At 46.8% G+C, this 20,282-nt stretch overlaps 1 long non-coding RNA gene across 1 annotated transcript; it reads right to left on the reverse strand.

Annotated features, from left to right (window-relative positions):
* Positions 1-13,289: 13,289 nt before the first annotated feature.
* On the reverse strand, positions 13,290-13,911 carry LOC116054835. The gene is made up of 2 exons (XR_004106150.1): positions 13,865-13,911; positions 13,290-13,425 (listed from the first exon to the last, which is right to left on the reverse strand). It is a non-coding gene; the product is annotated as an uncharacterized LOC116054835 (long non-coding RNA).
* Positions 13,912-20,282: the final 6,371 nt, after the last annotated feature.

The raw sequence follows: 20,282 nt of genomic DNA on the forward strand, positions 1-20,282 counted from the left end.
AAGTGCCATGATATAGTCCTGTCTTTTGAGATTGTTTCAGCGTTAACTTGGTTCGTTGTTGGTTATGTCGTAAAAAGGCAACAAAAAGGTGACCAAAAGGTGACAAAAAGGTGACCAAAAAGGCGACAAAAGGGTGACCAAAAGGCGACAAAAAGGAAACAAAAAGGTGACCAAAAGGCGACAAAAAGGAAACAAAAAGGCGACAAAAAGGCGACCAAAAAGGCGACAAAAGGGTGACCAAAAGGCGACAAAAAGGAAACAAAAAGGTGACCAAAAGGCGACAAAAAGGAAACAAAAAGGCGACAAAAAGGCGACAAAAAGGTGACCAAAAAGGTGACCAAAAGGTGACCAAAAAGGTGACCAAAAGGTGACCAAAAGGTGACCAAAAGGCGACAAAAAGGCGACAAAAAGGCGACCAAAAGGTGACCAAAAGGCGACAAAAAGGAAACAAAAAGGTGACAAAAAGGTGACCAAAAGGCGACAAAAAGGAAACAAAAAGGTGACCAAAAGACAACAAAAAGGCGACAAAAAGGTGACAAAAAGGCGACAAAAAGGTGACAAAAAGGCGACAAAAAGGTGACCAAAAGGCGACAAAAAGGCGAGAGTGTTTCAGCGTTTAGTTGGTTCTTTCTTACAAGAGTGTTTGAAGGCCCTGACACACCAACCCGACGGCCGACCGTCAGCAGAAAAGGTCCAAAAAGTGCCTCAGAACACACCACTATAACGCCGACTTGAGCATACGTTCCGCGCGTGCGTGAGACGCAATATGTCTCCATAACAGCAGGCGGCACTAATCTGTATTGTCGCCCAAAAAATGAAAACCGGCAGCTGATTGGACGAACACGTCGCGTGGGTCTGGTTTTGACAGGCTTAGTCACGGTCATCCCACTCGTCATTTCTGAGTTAGCGCTCCACCAATCAGATTGGTCATTGAGTCCGACTGCCCGCCTTCCAATTCAACAAGTCAAATTGGCCCAAATGAAGGCTGACGGCTCCTCCGACTGACGACGGCACGGAACACACCGAACAGACTCGAGTCACCGACCTCGCCAGACGGTCCGACGGCCGATTATCGGCTCGGTGTGTCAGCGCCTTTAGAATTTAGTTGGTTCGTTCTTTCAGCGAGAGCCTTTCAGCGTTTTTCTTGGTTTTTACTTGTGAAAAGTTTAAATGAAAACTGACGATTAAATTCCTGTTAAAAGCACGATGCCTCGCAGGAAACAAGTTTCGGGTGTAGGATGAATGTATTACACGGCCTTGTTGAATACTTGATTCTGATTGGTCAATCTCGGCATTCTACGGTCTGTTAAGTCTGTATAACAGACCGTCATGGACGGAGTTCTGATCATAGACTCTGGCTGACCATTTTTAAATCAATTGGGAGTAATAGTGGAACATAAGTGTGCATGTAAAGGTACTCAGTGTGACATGAAACTATCCAATTACAGCTCTGCCAGCACAAAACCGTGAACAGCTCCAGCTTCATGCCACAGATACTCCCGGCAGCCGGGGGAAAGAACGCCGTGCCTCAGCTTCGGTTTGTCCGTGTAATCGACGCTCATCACCACTTGCACTACGGGAAACCAGACGCGGCGGGTCCAGGTCAGCAGCACAGATCGAGGATATCGACATGTTGTTGTCCTGTTTCCTGACGTACACGCTGGACGGTTGGTTTCTCCGCTGTCTGACTGCTGGGTTAGTTAGTGATATCGATCAACCTCAGCAGAAACATTAAAAACCAATCAGATGCAGCCTGATTAAATTACAGATGCAATGCAAATACATGAGGTGCTTAAATACACAAACAGAGAGACACACACACGCACGCACGCACGCGCACAGCCCTTTAAAAATCAATAAGTGCTGAGAGGGTCAATGATGAAATAAATAGGAATTTGCGTGTGTGTTGTGTGTGTGTTCGTGTTCTTGTTTAACTATATTCGTGGGGTCCATAAACCGGGAGTCCAGTATACTTGTGGGGTCCTGACAGCTTTGTGGGGCCAAAATGCTGGACCCCATAAGGTTAAAGGTCTGTTTGAGGGTTAAGACTTGGTTGTAGGATTAGGGTTAGAATTAGGTTATGGTTAGGGTGAGGGTAAGGGTTAAGGTTAGGCATTTAGTGGTGATGGTTAAGGTTAGGGTAAGGGGCTAGGGAATGCATTATGTCAATGACGAGTCCCCACAAAGATAGTGCCACAAACGTGTGTGTGTGTGTGTGGGATAGGCAGACTCTTCCCTTAGGCGGCTCAAGAAGAGAGAGAGAGGCCCTAAATCTTACGTTACGTTCTCTGGTTTAGATTTGTGGATGGAAAACGCTCCTTTGGGTCGTATTGGAGGGCGGGGCGACAAAGTTTGTTGCTCCAAACCATCGAGTTCATGCAGCTCTCACACACTTGACTTTCCGAGTCCAACCTCGTCCTTCCCTCCCTGATTATCTGACACACCGGCAGCGCTGGGATTGCTTGGCAGTCACATCTCCCAGCCAAATCTGCCCAATGATCCGCTCCACTTCTGCCCGACTAACAACGGATCATTTTCTGTTTGTCTCCAGCTTGTTTTCTCCTCAAAGTTAATGATGTTATTTCACGTTGGGCAGCATGTTTCCCCCAGCAGGAGAGGAAAATGGCAGATTGTGTTTGCTCAGATCGATAGCCGCTGTAAGCCTCTTCGTCTCTCCATCTCTCTCCCTCCACTGTTCTCTCTCACACCTCAGTCTCTCCGTCTTTCTCTCATACTCCATTATGTCATGCTAAATAGAAGGGAAGCCACAGAAAAACACTGTTCCTCAAAGTGTGGCAGGTAAAGACATATTCTGCTACTAGACTGCAGCTCTCTGGGTGTTCTCCCAGCAGGATCGGCATTTTATTGATGTTGGTTATTTGGTCAAATGTCGGGTGTTTGTGTTTAAATTTGGGTAAATATTTCGTTCTGACTGGCTGCAGTTCTGTGCATTCTGTCAGGAAGTGCAGCTCTGTCTCGACTTTGTCTCTCTTACACAGCTGGCAGAAGCCCTCCTCTTTGGGGAGCCATTGTTGTTTGTAGCGGCCTGTCTCGATGGCCAGGTCGTGCTCACTGAGTCTGTACTTGGTCAATGTAGTTCTTAGTTTGGTATCAGTAACTGTGGTCAGGTAGTCTGCCACACTATACTCTCTCTTTAGGGACAGATAGCTCTGTAGCTCTGTACTCTCTCTTTAGGGACAGATAGCTCTGCATTTTGCTTTGTGCTTTTGCTTGTGTGTTCCAGTTGGTGATGTAGTTTAGTTTCTGTTGTGTTATAATTTGGTTAACTCTGATTGGTTGGTTCCCAGACTGGTCCTGAGGCAGAACCGGGTCAGGAAGTGAACTGAGCATCAGGACCAGCTGAGTGAGGGGAACTCTTCTCTTTGCTCAGCTCTGGGTATTGCAGAGCTTTCTGCTGATTGCTGATTGATCTGCTGATCATTAACTATCTAACCCTAACTTATGTTTGATAATTATCTTACTCAAAAATGTCTTTTTAATCTCCCTGTTTCTTGCTTTTGGAACTTTTTCATCTTTTCTTTCCCTCTACTGTATCATCATCCTCGTCCCTCATCCCATCTGCCGTCTTATCTCCTCTGTTTTGTGTTCACACGCATACATATAAACTGATTACAGTGCATTCCCAGATTAAGGTAATCGGGAGCGTTCTCATCACAATGGCATCCAAAAGTGAGAACAAATGGGAGGGATTTTTGGTAGATTTTATGCTGTTGACTCTCTGAGCATCCTGATGCAACATCTGTTACTTGTATCTACTCAGGAACGGGTTCGCATGATGTCCTGCAAAATTACGCCGATCGCAGGCCGGTCACATGACAGTTAAGTTTAGCGTCTTCACAGCGAGAAATGGCGACTGTACCGGGCTCACAGTCACCTTTTCTCGGCTAAACTGAACTGTCATGTGACCGGTCAGCTGCTGCCATTAATCACGTAGGACATCATACCAATTGTTGTGCATAGGTTTTTGGTACGATATCATTCAAACCCGTTCATGAGAATGTGTGGCACAAAGAACATAATAATAAACTTTATTTATATGGCGCCTTTCATACACAGAGTATAGCTCACACTGCTTGCGAGGAGTAACCAATGACCTGAGAGTGAGGAGCAGTGATACCATACGAGGATCAGAGTCATCTTCCTCTAGTCTGCTCTCCCTCTTTAACACCTTCACCTCTAACGCCTTTATTCTCCCTCCTGTGTGTGTGTGTGTGTGTGTGTCTCTGTGTCTGTGTGCGTGTGTGTGTGTGTCTCTGTGTTTCTGTGTCTGCGTGTGTATCTGGGTGTGTGTGTGTCTGTGTGCGTGTGTGTGTGTGTCTCTGTTTCTGTGTCTGCGTTTGTATCTGGGTGTGTGTGTGTGTGTGTGTCTGTGCGTGTGAGTGTGTGTCTGTGTGTGTTTCTGTGTGTGTATCTCTGTATGTGTGTCTGCGTGTGTGTGTGTGTCTCTGTGTGTCTGCATGTCTTTGTGTGTGTCTTTGTGTTTGTCTGTGTCTGTGTGTCTGCATGTGTGTGTGTGTGTGTGTCTTTGTGTGTCTGCATGTGTGCGTGTCTTTGTGTGTGTGTGTGTGGGTGTGTCTCTGTGTGTCTGTGTGTGTGTGTGTGTCTGTGTGTGTGTGTGTGTGTGTGTGTGTGTGTGTGTCTCTGTGTGTCTATGGGTCTGTGTGTGTGTGTGTGTGTCTTTATGGGTGTGTGTGTGTGTGTGTCTTTGTGTGTGTGTCTCTGTGTGTGTGTGTGTGTGTGTGTGTCTCTCTATGGGTCTGTGTGTGTGTCTCTGTGTGTGTGACTCTGGGTGTGTGTGTGTCTGTGTGTGTGTGTGTGTCTGTGTCTGTGTGTCTGCATGTGTGTGTGTGTCTTTGTGTGTCTGCATGTGTGCGTGTCGTGTGTGTGTGTGTGACTCTGTGTGTGTGTGTGTGACTCTGTGTGTGACTCTGTGTGTGTGTGTCTTTGTGTGTGTGTGTGTGTGAGACTCTGTGTGTGTGTGTGTGACTCTGTGTGTGTGTGTCTTTGTCTGTGTGTCTGCATGTGTCTGTGTGTGTGTCTTTGTGTGTCTGCATGTGTGCGTGTCGTGTGTGTGTGACTCTGTGTGTGACTCTGTGTGTGTGTGTGTGTCTGTGTCTTTGTGTGTGTGTGTGAGACTCTGTGTGTGTGTGTGTGACTCTGTGTGTGTGTGAGAGACTCTGTGTGTGTATGTGTGTGTGTGTGTGTGTGAGACTCTGTGTGTGTGTGTGTGTGTGTGTGTGTGTGTGTGAGACTCTGTGTGTGTGTGTGTGTCTTTGTGTGTGTGTGTGTGTGTGTGTGAGACTCTGTGTGTGTGTGAGACTCTGTGTGTGTGACTCTGTGTGTGTGTGTGTCTGTCTTTGTGTGTGTGTGTGTGTGTGTGTGTGTGTGTGTGTGTGTGTGTGTGTGTGTGTGTGTGTGTGTGTGTGTGTGTGTGTGTGTGTGTGTGTGAGACTCTGTGTGTGTGACTCTGTGTGTGTGTGTGTGACTCTGTGTGTGTGACTCTGTGTGTGTGTGTGTGTGTGTGACTCTGTGTGTGTGTGTGACTCTGTGCGTGTGACTCTGTGTGTGTGTGACTCTGTGTGTGTGACTCTGTGCGTGTGTGACTCTGTGTGTGTGACTCTGTGTGTGTGTGACTCTGTGTGTGTGTGACTCTGTGTGTGTGACTCTGTGTGTGTGTGTGTGTGTGACTCTGTGTGTGTGACTCTGTGTGTGTGTGTGTGTGACTCTGTGTGTGTGTGTGTGTGTGACTCTGTGTGTGTGTGTGACTCTGTGTGTGTGACTCTGTGCGTGTGACTCTGTGTGTGTGACTCTGTGTGTGTGACTCTGTGTGTGTGACTCTGTGCGTGTGTGACTCTGTGTGTGTGTGTGTGTGACTCTGTGTGTGTGACTCTGTGTGTGTGTGTGTGTGACTCTGTGTGTGTGACTCTGTGTGTGTGACTCTGTGTGTGTGTGTGTGTGACTCTGTGTGTGTGACTCTGTGTGTGTGTGTGTGACTCTGTGTGTGTGACTCTGTGTGTGTGTGTGTGACTCTGTGTGTAAATAAATCCCTGGGTCACCTTCCTCTTACTGCGTTCATTTCGTCTTCACCGAGAGATTTTGTGCTTCAGCTGTAGAAGCTTTTAGCAGCACTTCAACCGAGTGACTGGAGACATTTTATTTTCATATCGTAGCATGCACGTCACACACACACACACCCCATTTTCTTTCCATTTGCTCCCTGCACATCCATCTCACTTGTTCACTCGCTTCTCCTTTCTCTCTCAGACTCTCTCCTCGTTATATTGCTTTGACTTTCCTCTCTGTCACCAAACGTGTCCGGCAGAGATTTAAGTCTATAACGTTCCACGTCATTGCTTCTTGTCTCTGCTCATCGGTCAGTAATACGTCTGATCACATCTGAAGCCATGAGAGCTCACTCAAAGAGAAACATGTCCGCCTGTATTTCAACACAAACAAGCGATCAGTACACAAACCTGTCGAGATCAGTTTGCACACGCTAGGCTTGTTACGTGCTCCGAGGGAAACTTACTTTCAGGGCATGAAATGAAACTCTCTCTCTCTCTGGCTCCAGGCTGGCGGCGTCGGGAGCCGCTGAGCCAGATCAGGAGACAGATTCTGGATGCCACGCGTGATCTTCAACCAACATTTAGTTCAGGAGTCTTAGAGAGTTCACAGAGTCTCAAGATGCTTGTTTTTATTTTGCTTCTTTTCTCAATTTTTACGTTCAAATCCAAGGATGTAGTCTGGCATAGCCAGACGTGTGTCCACAAACAAATCGTTCATTAATTAAGGAAATTATTGGCAGATTAATTGATGATTAAAATGATTGTTACCTGCAGCATTAAAAGGGGAACTGAGGAATAACACACACACACACACACACACACACACACACACACACACACACACACACACACACACACACACACGACATGTCACCTCTAATAATTCAGACTGAGCTGTAGAGTAATTCAGTTTAATGAGCACTTAAACATGTCTCTCAATTAGACAACTGCAAATCCATCCAATGTTAGTTCACATCCTGGTTCACTGCTCGTGTGTGTGTGTGTGTGTGTGTGTGTGTGTGTGGTTGAGGTCAAGATCCTGTAAATGTGTGTAATGTTGGTCAGCAAGACAGAAGGCCTGCAGTCCCACAAGACCTCATTATAGCTCTGAGGGAAGACACACACACACACACACACACACACACACACACACACACACACATATGAGCGCACTTTAACTCAGACTTCTGGAGAAGGGCATAGGACACACACACACACACACACACACACACACACACACACACACACGTCTACACAGGTTTGTGCATGCTGAGGCCCTTACACACTTACACATTCAACTACACTAACACAAGTCAAATGTCGGAAAAAAAGGCATCAGAGAGCTTAGCAAGAGTCCACTCCTAGTCCAGAATGAAAACACACACACACACACACACACACAGGGCGAAGTCCTAGAATTCCAGTGTACTTTGTGAGTTGACTGCTGTTGTCTAGCAGTCCGTTCGTGTCTCTGTCCCTGCTGTTGTCAGACAGCTGAGTGTCGTCTCCAACACTAGACACATGCACCGCGCCTTAGACTGCTTGTACAGCTGACGCACACACACACACACACACACACACACACACACACACACACACACACACACACACACACACACACACACACACACACACACATCCAGACACACACACACACACACACACAGTGTCGGACAGACATCAATTTCATTCGGGTAATTACTGCCCCGAGTTAGTCTCCGGGCTTCCCGGAGAACTGGGAAGCAATTTGTTTGTGTTTATTAGCAGGTGTAGCGTGGAGAACGAGAAAAGAAATTGCAAAAGTTGAAAATGAACAAAGTCTGTCCGTCTGTTATAGGGTTCAAGTGTGACCGAAGACGTTTTCACTGACCGGGCCGCTGCTGTGACAACCGTTTTGTATGGTTAGCATTATATTCCAGAGCCAAGTAATCGGATTAGTCGATTGACAGAAAATGATTTAGCCACATTTGGTAATCAATGAATGTATCAAAGTCATTTAATAAGCTAAAACTAAGCTTCTATAGACACAACAACTGCTGCTCCCTGACTTCACCAGAGTCAACGCTGTGCAGACATATCTCACACCCTCTCACACCCTCACACACCCTCACACCCTCACACACCCTCACACCCTCACACACCGTTACACACCCTCACACACCGTTACACACTCTCACACACCCTCTCACACCCTCACACACCCTCACACCCTCACACACCGTTACACACCCTCACACACCGTTACACACCCTCACACACCGTTACACACCGTCACACACCCTCACACACCGTTACACACCCTCACACACCGTTACACACTCTCACACACCCTCACACACCGTTACACACCCTCACACACCGTTACACACTCTCACACACTCTCACACACCCTCTCACACCCTCACACACCCTCACACCCTCACACACCCTCACACACCGTTACACACTCTCACACAGTCTCACACACCCTCTCACACCCTCACACACCCTCACACCCTCACACACCCTCACACACCTCACACCCTCACACACCCTCACACACACACCCTCACACCTACACACTCTACACACCCTCACACACCCTCACACCCTCACACACCCTCACACACCCTCACACACCGTTACACACTCTCACACACTCTCACACCCTCTCACACCCTCACACACCCTCAGACACCCTCAGACACCCTCAGACACCCTCAGACACCCTCACACACCCTCACACACTCTCACACACCCTCTCACACCCTCACACACCCTCACACCCTCACACCCTCACACACCCTCACACACTCTCACACACCCTCTCACACCCTCACACACCCTCAGACACCCTCAGACACCCTCAGACACCCTCACACACCCTCACACCCTCACACATCCTCACACACTCTCACACACCCTCAGACAGCCTCACACACCCTCACACCCTCACACATCCTCACACACTCTCACACACCCTCAGACATCCTCACACACTCTCACACACCCTCAGACAGCCTCACACACCCTCACACCCTCACACACCCTCACACACCGTTACACACTCTCACACACTCTCACACACCCTCACACACTCTCACATACTCTCACACACCCTCACACACCGTTACACACTCTCACACACCCTCACACACCGTTACACACTCTCACACTCTCACACACACCGTTACACACTCTCACATACTCTCACACACCGTTACACACTCTCACACACTCTCACACACCATCTCACACCCTCACACACCCTCAGACACCCTCACACACCCTCACACACCGTTACACACTCTCACACACTCTCACACACCCTCACACACCCTCAGACACCCTCAGACACCCTCAGACAGCCTCACACACCCTCACACACCCTCACACATCCTCACACACTCTCACACACCCTCACACATCCTCACACACCCTCACACACTGTTACACACTCTCACACACTCTCACACACCCTCACACACTCTCACATACTCTCACACACCTTCACACACCGTTACACACTCTCACACACTCTCACACACCCTCACACACTCTCACATACTCTCACACACCCTCACACACCGTTACACACTCTCACATACTCTCACACACCGTTACACACTCTCACACACTCTCACACACCCTCACACACCGTTACACACTCTCACACTCTCACACACACCGTTACACACTCTCACACCCTCACACACCCTCACACACCCTCACATACTCTCACACACCCTCACACACCGTTACACACACACACTCTCACACACCCTCACACACCCTCACACACCGTTACACACACACACTCTCACACACCCTCACACACCCTCACATACTCTCACACACCGTTACACACTCTCACACACCCTCACACACCGTTACACACTCTCACACACCCTCACACACTCTCACACACACACGTTACACACACCTCACACACTCTCACACACACTTCACACACACTCTCACACACTCTCACACACCCTCACACACCCTCACACACCGTTACACACTCTCACACCCTCACACACCCTCACACACCCTTACATACTCTCACACCCTCAGACACCCTCACACACCGTTACACACTCTCACACACCCTCACACACCCTCAGACACCCTTACACACCCTCACACACTCTCACACACTCTCACACACACTCACACACTCTCACACCGTCTCACACACACACTCTCACACACCCTCACACACGTCCGTTGAGTGCACCAGAGGGCAGCACACGCATTAAAGTGGCACCGAAATCTGCGATGTCATTCAGTCTGGTAGAAATGGGTCGATTAGGAACCAGTTCTGTTACCCAACCCTACCCGTTGGACTTCAAGATGTCTGCCTTCCTGTCCTTTTTCGACCCTCTGGCTAAGCTTCCCGTCAACGAGCAAGCCAGAACGCCCCCCCCCCCCTCCCCCCAATAGCAGAATGATAATGTGTGCAGCTGTACTCACTGCACAGGTTATATATAGATACGTTTGGAGTGTGACCGTCTGTCTGCTGTTGTTTCTCACCCTGCAGGGTTGTTCCAGCGATGTCGCCACATCTCCACCTCTGAGCCATCGGGTTGGTAAGAGAGACCTTCTGATACTCAGGCTACATTTACATCGCTAGGTTTCCCCCTCATTCCCCCTGCTCTGGCGTTTCCCCCTCTCATTCCCCCTACTCTGGCGTTTCCCCCTCGCATTCCTCCTGCTCTGGCGTTTCCCTCTCTCATTCCCCCAGCTCTGGAGTTTCCCCCTCTCATTCCCCCTGCTCTGGAGTTTCCCCCTCTCATTCCCCCTGCTCTGGCGTGTCCCCCTCTCATTCCCCCTGCTCTGGCGGTTTCCCCTCTCATTCCCCATGCTCTGACATTTCCCCCTCTCATTCCCCCTGCTCTGGCGTTTCCCCCTCTCATTCCCCCTGCTCTGGCGTTTCCCCCTCTCATTCCCACTGCTCTGGCGTTTCCCCCTCTCATTCCCCCTGCTCTGGCGTGACCCTCTCTCATTCCCCCTGCTCTGGCGTGTCCCCCTCTCATTCCCCCTGCTCTGGAGTTTCCCCCTCTCATTCCCCCTGCTCTGGCGTGTCCCCCTCTCATTCCCCCTGCTCTGGCGGTTTCCCCTCTCATTCCCCATGCTCTGACGTTTCCCCCTCTCATTCCCCCTGCTCTGACGTTTCCCCCTCTCATTCCCCCGCTGGCCCCCTCATTCCCCCTGCTCTGGACGTTTCCCCCTCTCATTCCCCCTGCTCTGGCGTGTCCCCCTCTCATTCCCGCTGCTCTGGCGTTTCCCCCTCTCATTCCCCCTGCTCTGGCGTGTCCCCCTCTCATTCCCCCTGCTCTGGAGTTTCCCTCTCTCATTCCCCCTGCTCTGGCGTGTCCCCCTCTCATTCCCCCTGCTCTGGAGTTTCCCCCTCTCATTCCCCCTGCTCTGGCGTGTCCCCCTCTCATTCCCCCTGCTCTGGCGGTTTCCCCTCTCATTCCCCATGCTCTGACGTTTCCCCCTCTCATTCCCCCTGCTCTGGCGTGTCCCCCTCTCATTCCCCCTGCTCTGGCGTTTCCCCCTCTCATTCCCGCTGCTCTGGCGTTTCCCCCTCTCATTCCCGCTGCTCTGGCGTGTCCCCCTCTCATTCCCCCTGCTCTGGAGTTTCCCCCTCTCATTCCCCCTGCTCTGGCGTGTCCCCCTCTCATTCCCCCTGCTCTGGCGTTTCCCCCTCTCATTCCCGCTGCTCTGGCGTTTCCCCCTCTCATTCCCCCTGCTCTGGCGTGTCCCCCTCTCATTCCCCCTGCTCTGGAGTTTCCCTCTCTCATTCCCCCTGCTCTGGCGTGTCCCCCTCTCATTCCCCCTGCTCTGGAGTTTCCCCCTCTCATTCCCCCTGCTCTGGAGTTTCCCCCTCTCATTCCCCCTGCTCTGGAGTTTCCCCCTCTCATTCCCCCTGCTCTGGCGTGTCCCCTTCTCATGACTTGCCTGAAAGTTTCTCAGAGAAACTTTAAATTGAACTCCAGCTGAGAGCTCAACACGCCCACAGCGAAGCTGCAGCGAACTTTTCTCCAAAAGTCCCTCATATGACTTTAGTGTTGGCGGAACATTTAGCCCAGAGAAACTCCGAGCGTGAAGGAAAACACTGCGGTGATTGTTTCTAATCTGTCTTTATTCTGTTCTTTGCCCCGAGTTCATGTACCGGCGCCTCCGTCAGTTTACTTTCGGCCAAAGCTGTGATTTATTACTTCTGTCTATTTGAGGACCAATGTAAGACCTTTGTCCTTCAGAGGGATGACGCTTTTGCACAGTACGACCGATCCTTCTTGCGTCACTGTAGGACTGCTGAGAAACCCAGACACAGAAATCAAATAGATTTAGGTCACCAGCCACAGGAGTCTTTGTGTTTTTAATCCGACTTTATGTTGAATGCATCAGTCTTGTTTCGCCATCGATTGTCAATCTTTTACACATCAAGATATTATCGGTCACGACGTCTCGTTCTCTGAGACTTAAAGCTACTAACGTTACCATGGTAACTACCAGCAGCGGGCGGAGTCTCCACGCTGCCTCCTGTTTATGTCCAGTATACCAGAATGTTGATGAGATATGAGGTTTGGGCGTGTTAGTTTAAACAGAGATTAGTTCTTCTACTGGAGATAAAAACACTTGGTGCACAGAGATCACTTTGGGCTCAAAAACTCAGCTTAAAAACCAAAATGTAGCGGTGTAAATGTAGCCTGAAAGTATTGAATTTGGTACCCAGCCCTATATTCATCTGGTCCCTTTACTGCAGGTATGCAAGCACACTAAATAACTATACGTGACACAACTACGTCCTGCCGTCATCACATACGTGAGCTGCGTCTCCCGACAGTTGTAACTGATCTTGTAACTGAGCTTCCCCGTCCTCTCGTATTCTCTCTCTGAGTCTGAGTTTTTTCAGCTGACTGCTGGTCTTTCTGTTTCGTTGCATTGTTGAGAAGCGATACACGGGAACTTAACTTGGTCTTTAGGGAGCTGCAGCATTTATTCAGAGACTAACTGAAACCTACACTGTACATTTACTACCATTTAACACAGAAACTGCTGATGTATTCTCTGCTCTGATAGCCGACAGCTGTCTGCTCTGAGCGCTGACACCGTCCCTCTCTCTCATGTACACACTAATCCCTGATTTTTTTTCCAAAATTAGGCCCTATGTTCCCACAGCCTAATGGTCCCACATTTCTAAGATTTTTTTTCCAAAATTAGGCCCTATGTTCCCACATTTCCTTTTTCATAACATTGTATCAGATTTGATCCCCCATTCTCCCAGTTTGGTAGCCAATTCCACCCAACATATTATCCAGTAGCAATGGACTACAGATGGAATGTAACCCTTTTAAAGCACTTTTAAACACAGCACTTATTACTAATTTTTAATGGTATGTGTCTTTTTTACCTCAAGGGCAAGTAATTCAGACAGTATTTTAGACCCTTTAAATGTTTTTATTTAAATATTTGAGGTTAAATAATATGTCTTTAATACTGGGATAGAATTTATTTTGTATCGCGACGCCAGGCTATTTATTTACATAACTCTCAGGGACCAGGGTGGGTGTGGAGGTGACCTTTTATTTAAAGTTTTAATCTCCCGCTGTCCGTCCTGTCCAGTGGTCCTTTTAAGCTGCTTTTAATATCTGGCCGTCTTTTAAACAGCTTTTTATATAACCAAACCCGGCTTTTTAAGGAGGTTTTTAAGTATTTTATTCACACCAGTGGTCCCCTTGTGCCCGTGCCCCTCTGGCTCAGGATGTGCACTGCATTTTAACCCAAACCTAACCCTAACATAGGGCCTAATTTTAAGAAAAATCTCAGAAATGTGGGAACATAGGGCTGTGGGACCATTGGGCTGACCCCTCTGGACCAAAGGAAGTAGGTGTGAAAGCCCCCTTAAAGGCAGCTGCAGGTATTTCTCAGGATCAACCATCAACCACATTCTTGGTTAATTAAAATGATTCCTCAGACTAAACACACACTGAACACACACTCCCTGTTTTCAATAACATGGATGCCCTTAGGGGACTCGTGTTGGAGTTTCTGTTCCTTTTATCAAACCCGATATATATTTACAGAAAACACTTTATTTCGTTAAATCTTCCCGTTCTCTGTCTGTCGAGCTAAAATGTATTTTTGCTAATAAATCAGTAGTCTGCTGTAGGGTGCGCGGACCGTGGTACGGGGGAGGTTTCACACCTGTATTTTTGGTTCGGATCAAACTGAAAAGTCCGCACAAAACGAAGTATGTGTGAAAGCCCTCTTAAAAATGTTTTGGTACCCAGCCCTTTATTCATCCGGTCCTTTTGCTGCACGTTTTTATCCTCCTGCATCAGCCGGAGTGTCAGTGAGGAGGTGTGAGGTCACCGGATCGAGTGAAGGAGCAGCGGGACATTAAGAGCTCATTTCCTGCTGACGTTGCCTCTGTGTGACCCCCCCGACCTGCAAACACTGTGAGGGAGTATATGTGTCTCTCAGATCTTCAGCATGTGTTACTGTCGCTTTGTATCTGTCACTTTATCACTCAAGGAATACATTTAATCCACCTTTTTTATAGCTTCCATTTCTATTGCCAGCAGAATGACTCTGTTGGGTGGTTCTCCACTTTGTCCCAGACTGAAATATCTCAACAACTATCGGCTGGATTGTCATATTTTTGAAAAGACATTCACGGTGTCTAGAGGATGAATCTCGGGCCGTGTTTCTACTACGTCACGTGTGTCAAACTCATGGCCCGCGGACGAAATCGGAGGCTGCATTCGTAGACCGATTGCGTCACACCAGTGCGACGAAGGCCGTCCCATTTCATTTAATTTCGAAGACTCCTTCAGATGCAGCCTTCTTTTACAGAATTTGGAGGACCCAACTGTTGTATCCTTCGCAGCCCCAGGATTCCCAGCATTCATTTCACCATTCAATCAGAAGCAAACATAAACGCTAATAGGGCTGGGCATCCTTCGATATTATATCGATATCATGATATGAGATTAGATATCGTCTTAGACACAAGTGAGATCTTTCCTTGTTTTACAATCTGCATTACAGTAAAATTGTTATTTTGTGAAATTATCAGACTGTTCTAGCTGTTCTCTTATTTGCCTTTACCCACGTAGTGATTATATCCACGTTACTGATGATTATATTTCAAAAATCTGAATGTAAAAACATTTTGTGAAAGCACCAAATGTCAACCCTAGAATATCGGCTCGATATCGAGGTATTGGGTAAAAAATATCGTGATATTTGATTTTCTCCATATCACCATAACAACCAATATTTCCGTCTGCTATTTCATTATTAAATTCACTTCTGAGAACGTTTTAGGCGAGAAATTAACTGTGTCCATGGCGAATATAGGCAGTGTTATGAAAATACATGTATGGTAAATTAAAAATGTGCTCCAAATTTGCTTCATAAACTGCCTCACGCCAGCCAGCTCTGCGGGTGGGGGGTTGAGATCTCCAACTGTCTAGGGAGGTCCCGGGACATGTCTGCCCAAATAGGCTGTTTCACATTAATATTTAAGAGACATAGCAAAACAACACGGTCTGCATTTCTCAACTAGTTCAGTTGAAGAGCATAAAATCATTCACTTTTTGAATAAAAGCAGCAAATAAAGTAATATATCAATCTGTTGTTGCAGTATTAGTAAAATGGATATTTATCTTCAGCCCTTTGATAGTCATGCTACAATTTAACTGTACTTAATTTCATATTATTCTGTAAAAAATATTGCAGCGTTGTGGGTCGGTCAAATTTTTATTTTTCCGATTTTATTTCATGGGCGCTGAAAGCAACGCCTCTGATTGGTCAACAAGACTCTCCCAGAGCATTATGGGAAAGCGGAAAAAAAGGCATGACAAACGACCAAAAATGACTAAAATATGGACAAACGACTATTGATATTGGACCAAAGAGTCTGGATTTATTGCACAAAATCCTCTGAAAGAATCCTAAGTTCCAGGAAAAGAAGCACGGACAATTTAAAATTGTTGGTGGTCTTTTACACCACATCTTTTCATACGTGCATGCGCTCTGAGCGCTCACAAGTCGCACCTGCCGCCGTTAAATACACGGCGATGGGTTTGGCGCAACCAAAAAATATGTTTTTCTTTGCTCGCCAATTACATTGAATTTAGAAAGCCAACCACTTATGTTTCATAACAGTTAACATTTTTCATGCATCATTATGGTAAGATATTTGGGGGTGGGGGGGTTGCACTGCCCAGTTTTGATTATTGGGGGGTTTGTAACCCCTCCATCCCCCCCGTAAATTACGCCTATGGTCATACCCCTTAGGACCAGGGATGCACCGAATGCAGGATTTGGCTTAAGATTCAGCTGAATATTGGGCTTTTTGACGGGGTTGGGTTTCTGCCGAAACTTACATTTTTTTTCCCAGGGAACCGAACCCTACGCTTGCACTCCGCGCGCTACGCTGGTCGACGTAATGATGCCGCCGTTGATTACGGGAAGGTGTTTACGTAGGTGGAGCGTTCAATGCAGTAGGCTGTGAGAAAGTGAAAATGGAACTCAGAAAAAGTGTAGTTTGGCAGTACTTTCAGTCAAAAGAAGGCCATTCAAGTCCAGCTACATGTTCAATTTGCAATGCCAGTTAGTCTGGTGGTGGCGAGGACCCTAAACTATACACAACATCACCGCTGTTACAACATCTGGTATGAAACATCTGAAAGAATACGAGTTGTGATGAAGGAATCTACAGACAGCAGCCAGAATGCAGCACCTTCAGGTACGGCAAAGGAAGGACAGTCACTGTTTACTTCATTAATGTGTTTACTGTGTTCATGGACTGAGGATGGGACGAGGGTTCAGTATTCAGTTTCGATTCGGCAGAATCTTAACCAGATTATCGCCGCTTTTCTTTTTCCCCGAAGGCTTGTTAGAAAAGTTATGCTTGCTATAGTCTTTGCTTCATTTTAGGGTTAAACTATCTGCATAAGAAACTGTGCATCCATTTCTGTTTCTCATGTGATAATCACGATTATCACTGACCTTGTGGAAAGCACAGAAAACCCCTGAGGGCGGGGCATGTGGAGGAGACGTCAAGCCTGACCACAGATAAGACAGTTTCTCTTTGTGTGATACTACTCCCTTTTCCCTATAAAAAGCTACTGTTAAAGACTATAGTCATTTTCTGTACTTATGCTGGAGTGCTGTAAACTGACTCTACTTGCTGCAACTAAACAAACTTTTAAGAGAACTCTAGTGATGTTGTAGCCTAGAAATCTAGATGCACCCTAGCGGCAGCAAAGGGTCGTCTAGCAACTCTCCGTTGGCTTGCGAGCTGGAAAAACCAAACTCTAGTTGGGCCAATCACATCGTGTATAGAGTCAGTGGGCAGGCTTAACATAATGACGGCAGAGTTACGACGGTTCCGCGTGAATTCCCCGCTACTTGAAAACAAAGAAGATGGCTACTGCTGCTGGTGAACAGCGGTCTTTGGAATCGGCTTTGGCCGTGACTCTGGAAGACTTGGAGTTCAGCTTTTCTTTGAGAAAAGAACAAAGAACGGCACTGAAGTCATTCTTAAAAAAGGAAGATGTGTTCAGAGTTTAAAGTTGAATCTATCAACTGGCGTTGCTCTGATTGGTTGGAGAGCTATCCTATTGCGTGCAGAGAGAATTTGAAAGCCAACCGTTTATCCCGCCCCTCGTATTGAGCCCTGCCAATGGTGAGTTCCCAGACCCAACATCTGGATGGGGGTCTGACTTGTCAGGCTAGTGATTTTGTCCATTCTTTGATAAATAATTATCCTAACAAGGCTCTACTTCTGGAATAATTAGTTAAACACAAACATAGTTATGTAAATGTGTAAACGCATCAGTGATGAAGCTGCCAATATCAAATGCTAAAAAAAGGCTCACAACCTCAAACAATAAATGAATATCCTTCAGATCAACAACACAACCTAAAACCCCGGCTACAAATCATAGCAAGCATAAGGTACCGAGAGAAATGACTCCAACATGTCCTGTGATTAATGGGTTAATGGATCCAGTTATCTCAGTAGGATAATGATGACTGCTCTGGTTTATGTGGACCATCTAATTCAATAAAGAGTCCATTACTTCCTGCCTGTTATTCCCCAGAAGCCTCTGTGTTTCTCTTCCATCAGCTACTTTCTCTTCCAGTTAACCCTTGTGTTGTCCTCGGGTCGAATTTGTGTTTTGAAAATTGAAAGTTTTTTTATATCAGGGTTTCTTTCAACCAAATTGCCTAAAAAATAACATGGATGCATGGATGTACGTTGTATTGAACCCATCCTCTGAATATGAATTCAACTTTGACCCAGAAGAAGAAGAATTGAGGGAGCAAAAGCAGTATCGGCTCCAAATATCGGCTTAAGAAAATCGGATCGGATCTGAAAAATTAGATCTTCTGGGTCAAAGTTGAATTTGTGGTGCTCTTTCCGACGTTTCGTTCGCTTTTTTCGATGCTTTTGACGCGGTTTTTAAACGCTTTTGTCACTTATTTCAACGCTTTTTATATTCCTGTTCAATAAAGCTAAATCATATGACATTATATCTAATTTTTGAGCTAAGGCTGATGAAAAAAAATCGGTATTGGCACTAAAAAAATCCATATCGGTCGATCCCTAATTTGAACCCAAAGCTCCATCTTCTTCCCAGGATGCCTTTTGAAAATCGTTCAGTACATGTGGAGAGAGTCACTGCAATTATAACCTAATCGGAGCGGGAGTTTCTGTCCAGTGTGTTTCTCCCCTCTACTTGTATTTATGTCTTAATATGTCTCGGGGCTCTGTCGCCTTTCGTTCCACCGAGGCCGTTGTGGGTGAATAAATTGCTTTCTCTTTTGATCCATAATGAAATCTCCTCCGTGTGTGTCGGAGTAAAGTAGTTACAGAGGAGGTTTTCAAACAGTGAGGTCTCCCCAGAGGGGCTAGGGAGAGGGGTGAGGTTAACCCGCTGTCACTCTCAACTCGTACAATACTGACGCTTGGTCCGTGGCTCTCAGCGTCAGATACAGACGCAAAAATCACCCTTTAGCGCACGTGTCAAACTCAAGGCCCGTGGGCCAAATCTGGCCCCCTTGCAAATTTTGATCCGGCCCGCATATCCATTTAGGTTCTCCCCAAATGTTGTTTCCTATCCACTGTGTTTACTCATTTGTTTGCCAGCTTACTTAATTATCCGTGTGCATGTTTTGGAGTCTAAACCTTGATGTCTTGGGATAACTTCTGCATTCGCACATATTTTGTCCTTGGGCAGTTTTCAGTGTTTGTAACCACGGTTACACAGTTTGGTTTGAAATGTGCTGGGGACAGAGACGCATTCGGAAGTGCATTTTCAGAAGTGCTGGGTACAATGACACATTTCATGGTTTGAAAGACGCTTACTAATGTAAATGAATACAAATATATAGATAGATAGATAGATAGATAGATAGATAGATAGATAGATCTATATAGATAGATAGATAGATAGATAGATAGATCTATATAGATAGATAGATATATATATGTGTATATATATGTATATGTATCCCAACGTTCCAGTGGTTGCAGGGTTGTGAACAGAGAAGCGTGTAGCCAGCGCAGCAGCAGAACAGCTGTGTCTGTGCCGGCCCTGTGGGAAGAGAGATTTTTGTGGATTTGTTGGCATCTGTTGCTCAAGAATTACGTGTTATTAACTTTTTCTTTTTTTTTTTAAAGTGCCCATATTATGAAAAAAATCACTTTTTCTGGGTTATTTTGTGTCTCTGGTGCTTCCACACGCATACAAACTTGGTATTTGAAAAAATGCGGCCCCCGCATAAATATGCGGACTTTGGCTGATTATGCATTGAATTATGAGATCACATAATCGCGTTTTTCTGGAGGGACTGACATAATGGCGGCCCGTTCTACAGAGATGCGTTCAGGGACGGTCGGAATTTTGAGGATCCTTCTTTCTAGGGCAGGTGGTTTTTCTTTGGCTATCTTTCGCTGGCGGGTTTTGGGGGTCAGGAGGGTTAAAGCTTTTAGGGATGTGAAGCATTTGAAGATACTCCAAGAAATGACATCACAACGGGCAGAAATAGCAACGTAGCACAGCAGAGTCCGACGGGTTAACTCTGGTTGGTGCTTCGATACGTTCCCTGTTTCCCCTAAGTTGTCAAATGGTTCAGGTACTTTAAACGCGCTCTCCTCGCTCGGCGTGCTGAAACTGGTAAAGGAAA

The sequence above is a fragment of the Sander lucioperca genome, chromosome 6, assembly GCF_008315115.2.
Source record: "Sander lucioperca isolate FBNREF2018 chromosome 6, SLUC_FBN_1.2, whole genome shotgun sequence".
Taxonomy (NCBI): Eukaryota; Metazoa; Chordata; class Actinopteri; order Perciformes; family Percidae; genus Sander; species Sander lucioperca.